Source organism: Papilio polytes, unplaced genomic scaffold (genome assembly GCF_000836215.1).
Source record: "Papilio polytes unplaced genomic scaffold, Ppol_1.0 DF824158.1, whole genome shotgun sequence".
NCBI classification, from domain to species: domain Eukaryota; kingdom Metazoa; phylum Arthropoda; class Insecta; order Lepidoptera; family Papilionidae; genus Papilio; species Papilio polytes.
Genome location: NW_013525046.1, coordinates 877807 through 885278, shown reverse-complemented (window position 1 = coordinate 885278; position 7472 = coordinate 877807). Strand labels below are relative to the sequence as shown.

Genomic DNA, 7472 nt, shown 5'->3' with positions numbered 1-7472 from the left:
CGCCTGTCTTCTGTGTGGTCGTGGTATTACACCGGGCGTGCCCTGCAGTGCTAAGATGTTGAAGCGGGCACTACCACTGTTAAAGCCCTAGGTATTTCATGGATATTTATTCTCTCTAGAAGGAGTTTTCTGATTAAACACAAGAGACGAATTCAGGGATAATTTGGGACTTTGATGCCTTCACCAAAATGCACATAAAGTTTTTAGTTAAACAAAATAAATTTAGACATATCTAAACATTGATGAGAATGAAATTCTTACCAAGAGCCGCATTAATACTGCTTAAGAGACTAATTTGAAACCCATTAGATATGAACACTAAATTATAGAGCAGTAAAACAATAATCGCAGTAAACAGCACAGTTACTATTGTTATACTGCTATGTGTAGTTTGGTATTATCTGTGGCATTACTATGGGATTCCCCAGTTGTCTGGATGAAACAAATTGTCTAATGAACAAGGAATGGAGACGCCATCTTAATTACTTAGGTCATGGACTGTAATATTTAATTATTATTTATCTTGTGTCCTAACTACCAATTGACCTAGGCAATGGCGTATATGTCAATGGAATTCCGTAACATTACAGTCCTTCTAATGTTATACATGCATAGGTTTTAGATGTTTCTTACGTATCTACAAAATGGCGTAACGGATGGCGATGTTTGACACAGATGTAGGACACATTTTAGATGAACACGTAAGTTACTATTTTTTTTTAATTACCTAATGACAAAATTGTGGCCTAAAGTTTAGTGTTACATGAAATTATTATAGTTCTTTTGAAAACCACCAGTATGTTTAAAAACATATCATTAATTTAATATTATAAAATATACTAATATACTAGCTATCGCCCGCGACTCCGTCTGCGTGGAATTGAAAAAAAAAAACAAAAGTGAATAGCCTATGTGTTCTTCCAGACTATCTTGTATATCAATGCCAAATTTCATCGAAATCCGTTCTGCCGTTTAGGCTACAAACTCTAACAAACATCCATCCATCTAAACTTTCACATTTATAATATTAGTAAGATCTAATATTAGTAAGATAGTAAGAAGTAAGATAAGATAGTAAGATTTCTAAAACTGATTCTTTTGTAAAAGAACTAAGCACGTTATTTCCATATTCAACATTAAATGCATTAACACCGCAAAAACACTTTTCCGTTAGTAATTTGAAGTCTTAAAAAGTTATTTATTGGCATTCGTAAATAAAATTAATAGCTTATAGGTGAAATCTATCACAGTTTATACGACACACTTTCGTTTAAAAACTGATCAAAGTAACGATCTCTGTGCCTCTTAGATTGTAGATATAAAATAAAATCGACCACCGTTTAGGCTTGCGACTCACTAATGCGTAACACAGTCATTTTTTCAAATCAATTCGTATTTTGTAAAAAGGGAATATGCACTATTTATTCTTCACAGAACAATTGCTTTCGCCCACAACTCCGTCCGGGTGTAATTAAAAAAGTAAGTAGCCTATAACTTTCAAGCTTTGATCTACGTCTTTTCAAAATCATCGAGTCATCAACAGTTTTGGCGGTAAAGTCTAACAAACATCCATCCATGTAAACTTTCGCATTTATAATATTAGTAAGAAGGTTACTGGCATTCGTTCATTGTTAGTTAACATTACATCTTCAACAAACAAAGGGTCTATTAGGGATAATTGACAGTTGCGAGAACGACTTCGTAACGTCGTTATCTACATTTGTAAGAGATTAGTGTACGTTTTTTTTATAACATAAGGTGGTAAACGAGCAAGCGGCCACCTGAATCTGCCAAAATGGCAAATCGACCGCTGCCCATAGACATCCGCAATTGCAGATGCGTTGCCTACCCTTATCCGACGGAGGAGGAGACGCACATAAAAAGGGTATTTTCTCTTCCTATGCATCTCCTCTATCGTCAAATCCACTTCCCCTTCTCATCTTCTCATAAGAAAAGGATGGTAAAGAAAACGGGACTTAAATTAGGCCTCCGGTGCCACACTCATCAGACGAAACACGGCATTGGTTCCATTTCACGGCTGTCTTCTGTGTGGTCGTGGTATTACACCGGGCGTGCCGGCCCATTCGTGCTAAGATGTTAAAGCGGGCACTACCACTGTTAAAATTTACAGTGGTAGTGCCCGCGTAATTAACGTTATATCCGGTAGAGGCGCATATCTAATACGAATACGACGATCTCACCAATATTCAAAATACGTTTTTTTTTATAATTTGAAGATTGCAATTAATTTTTTTTACCTATTGATAAGCCGATAAAAGTGTTCTCTTAATCTAACTTCGTTATTACCAGTTCTAATTTGTTATTACCTTAATCTCTGTTCATACTTCGAGGAATGCATATAAAAGTGGCTCACATCGGCTGCATCTATACTTTAACTACACTGTAAGACATGTTACTGTCAAATTGTAAACACCGTTAGTTTCTTTTTTAATCAATTAAACAGTTTTGTTATCCACAAGTAGACGGAGAAAGGAGTTCAAGGAAAATTGTATTGTGTGTTATTGCGACTCTGTCCGTGTTAAATCGTAAAAACAAAATTATGTAGCTTACTTGTTCTTCCAGTCTATCCTCTACATCTATGACGAATTTCATCAAGATACGTTCAGCAGTTTTGCCTACAAACAACAAACATCCATCCATCTAAACTTTCGCATTTATAATATTAGTAAGATTTTTAAATTATGGGTAATTTTTATGCTATTACTCTTTTACAGTTTATAAAATGTCATTAATCTGAGTATTTCGTTCAGTTTACTATTTCCTTTTATACGACTGGTAAGATTATAAGCTGACGAAGTTAACGATTTAACGGTGTTAGAGTTTTCTTAGAAAGCTGGGCGCAGCAATTACATGGAAGAGTTAAATGTAATCGTTTAGCGAAACAGTGGTGTATGTTGTGCGAATACGCAGTGCAATAATTTCTTAGTAAACTATTGATAGATCGCAGCTTTACACAAGTTGAGTAACAAACTTAATAACAACTTAAGTTACTTTATACTTAGCTGTGCCCGTGCGGCTTCATCCGCATGAAATTAAAAAAATATATTATTTCCATTTGTCAAATTCTCAATTGCAAATTTCATAATTACCGTTACCATAATAATCGCTTCTAATGTTGGCAGCTTGTAGTTTATGGTCCTGTTTCCACATGAAGGGTTTTTCCAATTTATTTACCCCTAAGTTTAATAAGGTGAAAATATATAGCCTAAAGCGTGTCGTAAGTGTAGGGCTATTTATTGAAGAATGAATTATTCAAAACTATGCTGTGATTGCTGAAATTCTGCATTTTTGCTAAGCGACAAGAAGAGATGGTTACTTATTTTTTATACTAAATTTGCAGTAAATGATTGCTTAAGTAATCATTAACAAACTCTGAGTATTTTAAGTGAAGTAAAGTTTTTTAGACTTTAATATGAAGCTTAGAGTTTTTAGCTACAATTTACATATCCCCATCTCTTTAAATCTCTTAAAAAGAATAGAGACAAAACTAGTGTCAAGAATCTAATCCCACAGATATAAATACATTATAACATGTGCACAAAAATAATTCAAGAAAATTAAAAAGTCAAATCCAGCGAATTGGTCATAAATATCCGCGGCCTGAGACATTAATTGAAACGTCAAAGGGCTGCGCTCTCCTGTCTGTTTGTCTGTGTCAATCACTATTTAATTAGAGAGCGACGGGCGCGACCCGAATGCAACACACTGTATTACTACGGTGACTATAATGTACAAATTAAATTAGGACGCTTTCTGCCCCGCACAGTCGCGTTGTGAAACGTTCTGTCCTCGGCGGTATTTCCAAACCAATACGACTTAGGGTCCTTCAAGAAGCGAGCCTACAAATTTCCTCGAAGGCGAGCAACTCATGTGTAGTTCGTCTGATGTTGCGGATGTCCATGGGAGTCGTTGACCACCTTTGTGTTCCCGCCGCACGTTTGCCCTCTTCTTATGTAAAAAAAAACGAAGTTTACAGAGTACATAGAGAGACAAGCTTATTAAAATCCTATAGCACATAAACCTTATGTAAAAGATCCTTATTGGACTGAAGTCTTGTTATTTTAAATTCTATGTTGCTCCTATAGTATTTTTTTCTTTTTTACTTAGTAAACGCGATCTATGACGCCATATGTTCGATCACTAACAATCAATTGAATGGTTTTTTAACTTTTTTTGGCCATATTAATGTGGATAATTTCTTAAACAAATGAATTTATTAAAAACAAGCCTCATCTCCTCTGTTTGATCTCTGAGCAAAATTCCTGTGCCCTCTTGCTCTATGTTCACCTTATGATAAAAATGCAACCTTAATGAACTGCTTAAAGGATTATCCACATATATCATGGTCACCTAATCCTGCATCTGTTGGTGACTCGTGTGAACTGTTCTGTCTGTCCGTCGTGTTACATCATGCCACCGTACAGTCGCGCAGTAAACACTGCTGTTCTATTTGTTTGACGAATGACTTTATTTTTAAACATTAATTATGTTCAGGCCGTGTTATTAATAATTCAAACGCTACACGAAATTATACTAGTACTAGCTGTTCCCGTGCGACTTCTTCTGCAGAAAATTATAAAAATATCATTTTTTTCTTCACATTTGTCAAATTATCAATAGCCAATGTCAAAATGACATGACGAAACCATGGCAATCTTGCCTTCTTGATGTTGGCAACAACTTATGGTCTCTTTCACACATTAGGGTTTTTATACAAAATATTTAACCCCTAAGTTTAATGGTGTGAAAACATGTAGCCTAAAGCGTGGCGTAAGTATAGGGGCTTTTATTAAAAAAATAATTATTCAAAAATATGCTGTAATTGCTGACATCTTAGGCAACAAAGAAATATTAAGCTTTATTATAATAGTATAGATTTGTTAAGCACATGCGAGGTCAATTATTATTTAAACCATTATTAGGTAAGGTTTATTCGATAAAGAAATTAAAACTAAAACTTAGAACGCGCGCACTATTTTGACTAAAGTATCGCACTGTTTCGTCTCGCTTTGATTCCCTTAAGCTATTATGGAGATGGTAATACTATATTTTGAGTTGTGCAAACCGTTAAATTGGCGAAACAATCTACAATCGCACAACTATTGGGCGATAGTTTAATCAAAGGTGTGCCCGCTCTGAAGAAACTTTTTTATATTGCACACATATGAGTGTTCGTCTGTCTGTCAGCTTGTTCTATTTAGTAAGATGGCTCGGTAAATCTGTTAACACACGTCTGGGATTGTGATAAACGGCCATTATTGAGTCACTAGAAGTCGCTAACATCGGGGTTATATTGCTAACAAACTCTTCAGTTTTAAGTGACATTTATTTATGGTAGTCCAAGACTATCTATCATAGTCTATTAAAAATACTTAGATATCTTATATTCTAGTTACTATTTGCTATTATATTCTAGTTACGGTTTTTTACTTTCCAAGTATAAGTTTCTTTGTAACTTTAAAATTAAGTAAGCAAAATCTATTTGGTTAAATTATTTACTTTCCTTTCCCACCTTTTTATTATAAAGAACGAATATGAAGCTTAGGAATAGGAAATGTCCACTTTCTGTACGTCCCCTTTTCCCTAAAACAAAGGTAGACAACGCATCTGCAATTGCGGATGTTTATGGGCAGGGGTCACTTAGCCGTATGATCGAATTCAGGTGGCTGCTTGATTTATAACTTTAAACTGTCGTGGTTTTTACAAATATAATATTGTAGCCAGTCAGCTAGTGAACATGGCGCATGCAACTGTGCCGAAATATCCGGGAGCTAAAACAATTTAATCGTGGTAAGAAACCCGTATCTTACGAACATTATATGGCTGCTTGATTGTTTGCTATCCTTTGATAAAAAACGGAGTAAATACTTGTCTAAAATAACTCGTTCTAACCAATAACAATTAGTAAACGTTCCTAGCTAAGATAGTATAAATGTGGTCATTGCAATTGCAGTCAACCGTAGGCGCATATCTTTAGCATGAGCGAGCAGTGGCCGAGCCTCCTATTGGCACGCCAAAGGGAATGCTAGACAGTCGGTCGCAGATGCAACGCACATGGGTCGTCACACTCTTCGCAAACTTTCTAATGCAATCATTATAATTCTAAGACTATAGTAATTAGGTTGTATTTCGCGTGAACGGATGTTTCTGTGCTATAAAGTACGCTAGACTTAGCGGCGGGTTTAAATGCATTTATTTGAATAATGCAATGTTAATTCAGTGACTGGATAGTGAAAACTTAACGGCCTATGCCATAGCATTCTTGAGTTATTACTTCGTTAGTAGACAACTGTCTAGCTCTATCCTTTTCCTATTATAATAAAATGTATTTAGCGTATAATCCATACTAATGTTATAAAGAGTAAAGATTTGTATTTTTGTATAAATTGCAATAATACAAAAACTACTAGACCGTTATCAATTCTTGCACCATTAAAGCTGCTATCAGTGAGTAACATAGGCTATATTATTACTATTTTTTTAATAGCATGCGGGCGAAGTCGCGCGCAACAGCTAGTAACAGATATAAAGGTTAATGAAAACATTAAATTCTTCTTTATTTGTTTGAAAAGAAATTATTTAAAGACAATTGTGGCTTTTTCGCTTTATTGCGTAACTTCTTGTAATGATCAAACGAAGAGGCAATTTAAACAACTACGTTCTGGGTCTGAAAGTTTGATAAAATTAAAAGTGGGTAATCATACTAATATTATAAATGCGTAAGTTTGGATGGATGGATGTTTGTTAGAGTTCATAGTCTTAACGACTGAACGGATTTTTATGAAATTTGGTATAGATGTAGAGGATAGTCTGGAAGAAAACATGGGCTACTCACTTTTTTTTTTAATCCCACGTGGACGGAGTCACGAGCTAAAGCTATAATGCATAAAGTTTGAAATAATCAAGTTTTCAACGCGACTATCATGTCATCGTTATGGCGGTCGAATCCCGCATTCAATTCTGTAGATAATATCTACTGATTATGAACAAACAGTTAATTATAACAACAATGTAACAATTAACTGGCGAGAGAAAGTTAATTCAAACTTATCGTTTTGTTTTCATTCATCAATTTTATTATTACGAAACAGCTTGCTAAATACTATTAAATAAAGATACGTCATTATAAAGCTCTTAACCAATAAAATTTATATTTAAAAACGCAATAATTATATATGTACACTGTAATTTAAAGTCTTACTTCTTACTAATATTATAAATACAATTTTTTAGAGGGAACTATCGCACTATAGTTGTGTGATTATAGATTGTTTAGCCAATTCAACTGTTTTGTTGCAACTAAAAGTCGAATTGTGTGCGCTCTATATAAGGTCATAGGAATCAAAGCGAGACTAAAGTTGTGCGATAGTTTAGTCAATGTGTGCGCGCACTTTGATGGATGTTTGTATGGTATTTTTTTTTATAACATAAGGAGGCAAACGAGCAAGCGG

General features: G+C 34.7%; 1 protein-coding gene across 1 annotated transcript in view; it reads right to left on the bottom strand.

The window, feature by feature from the left end:
- LOC106111481 (protein FAM151A) overlaps positions 1-7472 on the bottom strand; it is a 17236-nt gene that overhangs the window by 3072 nt on the left and 6692 nt on the right. The gene's annotated exons all lie outside the window — the stretch shown is intronic.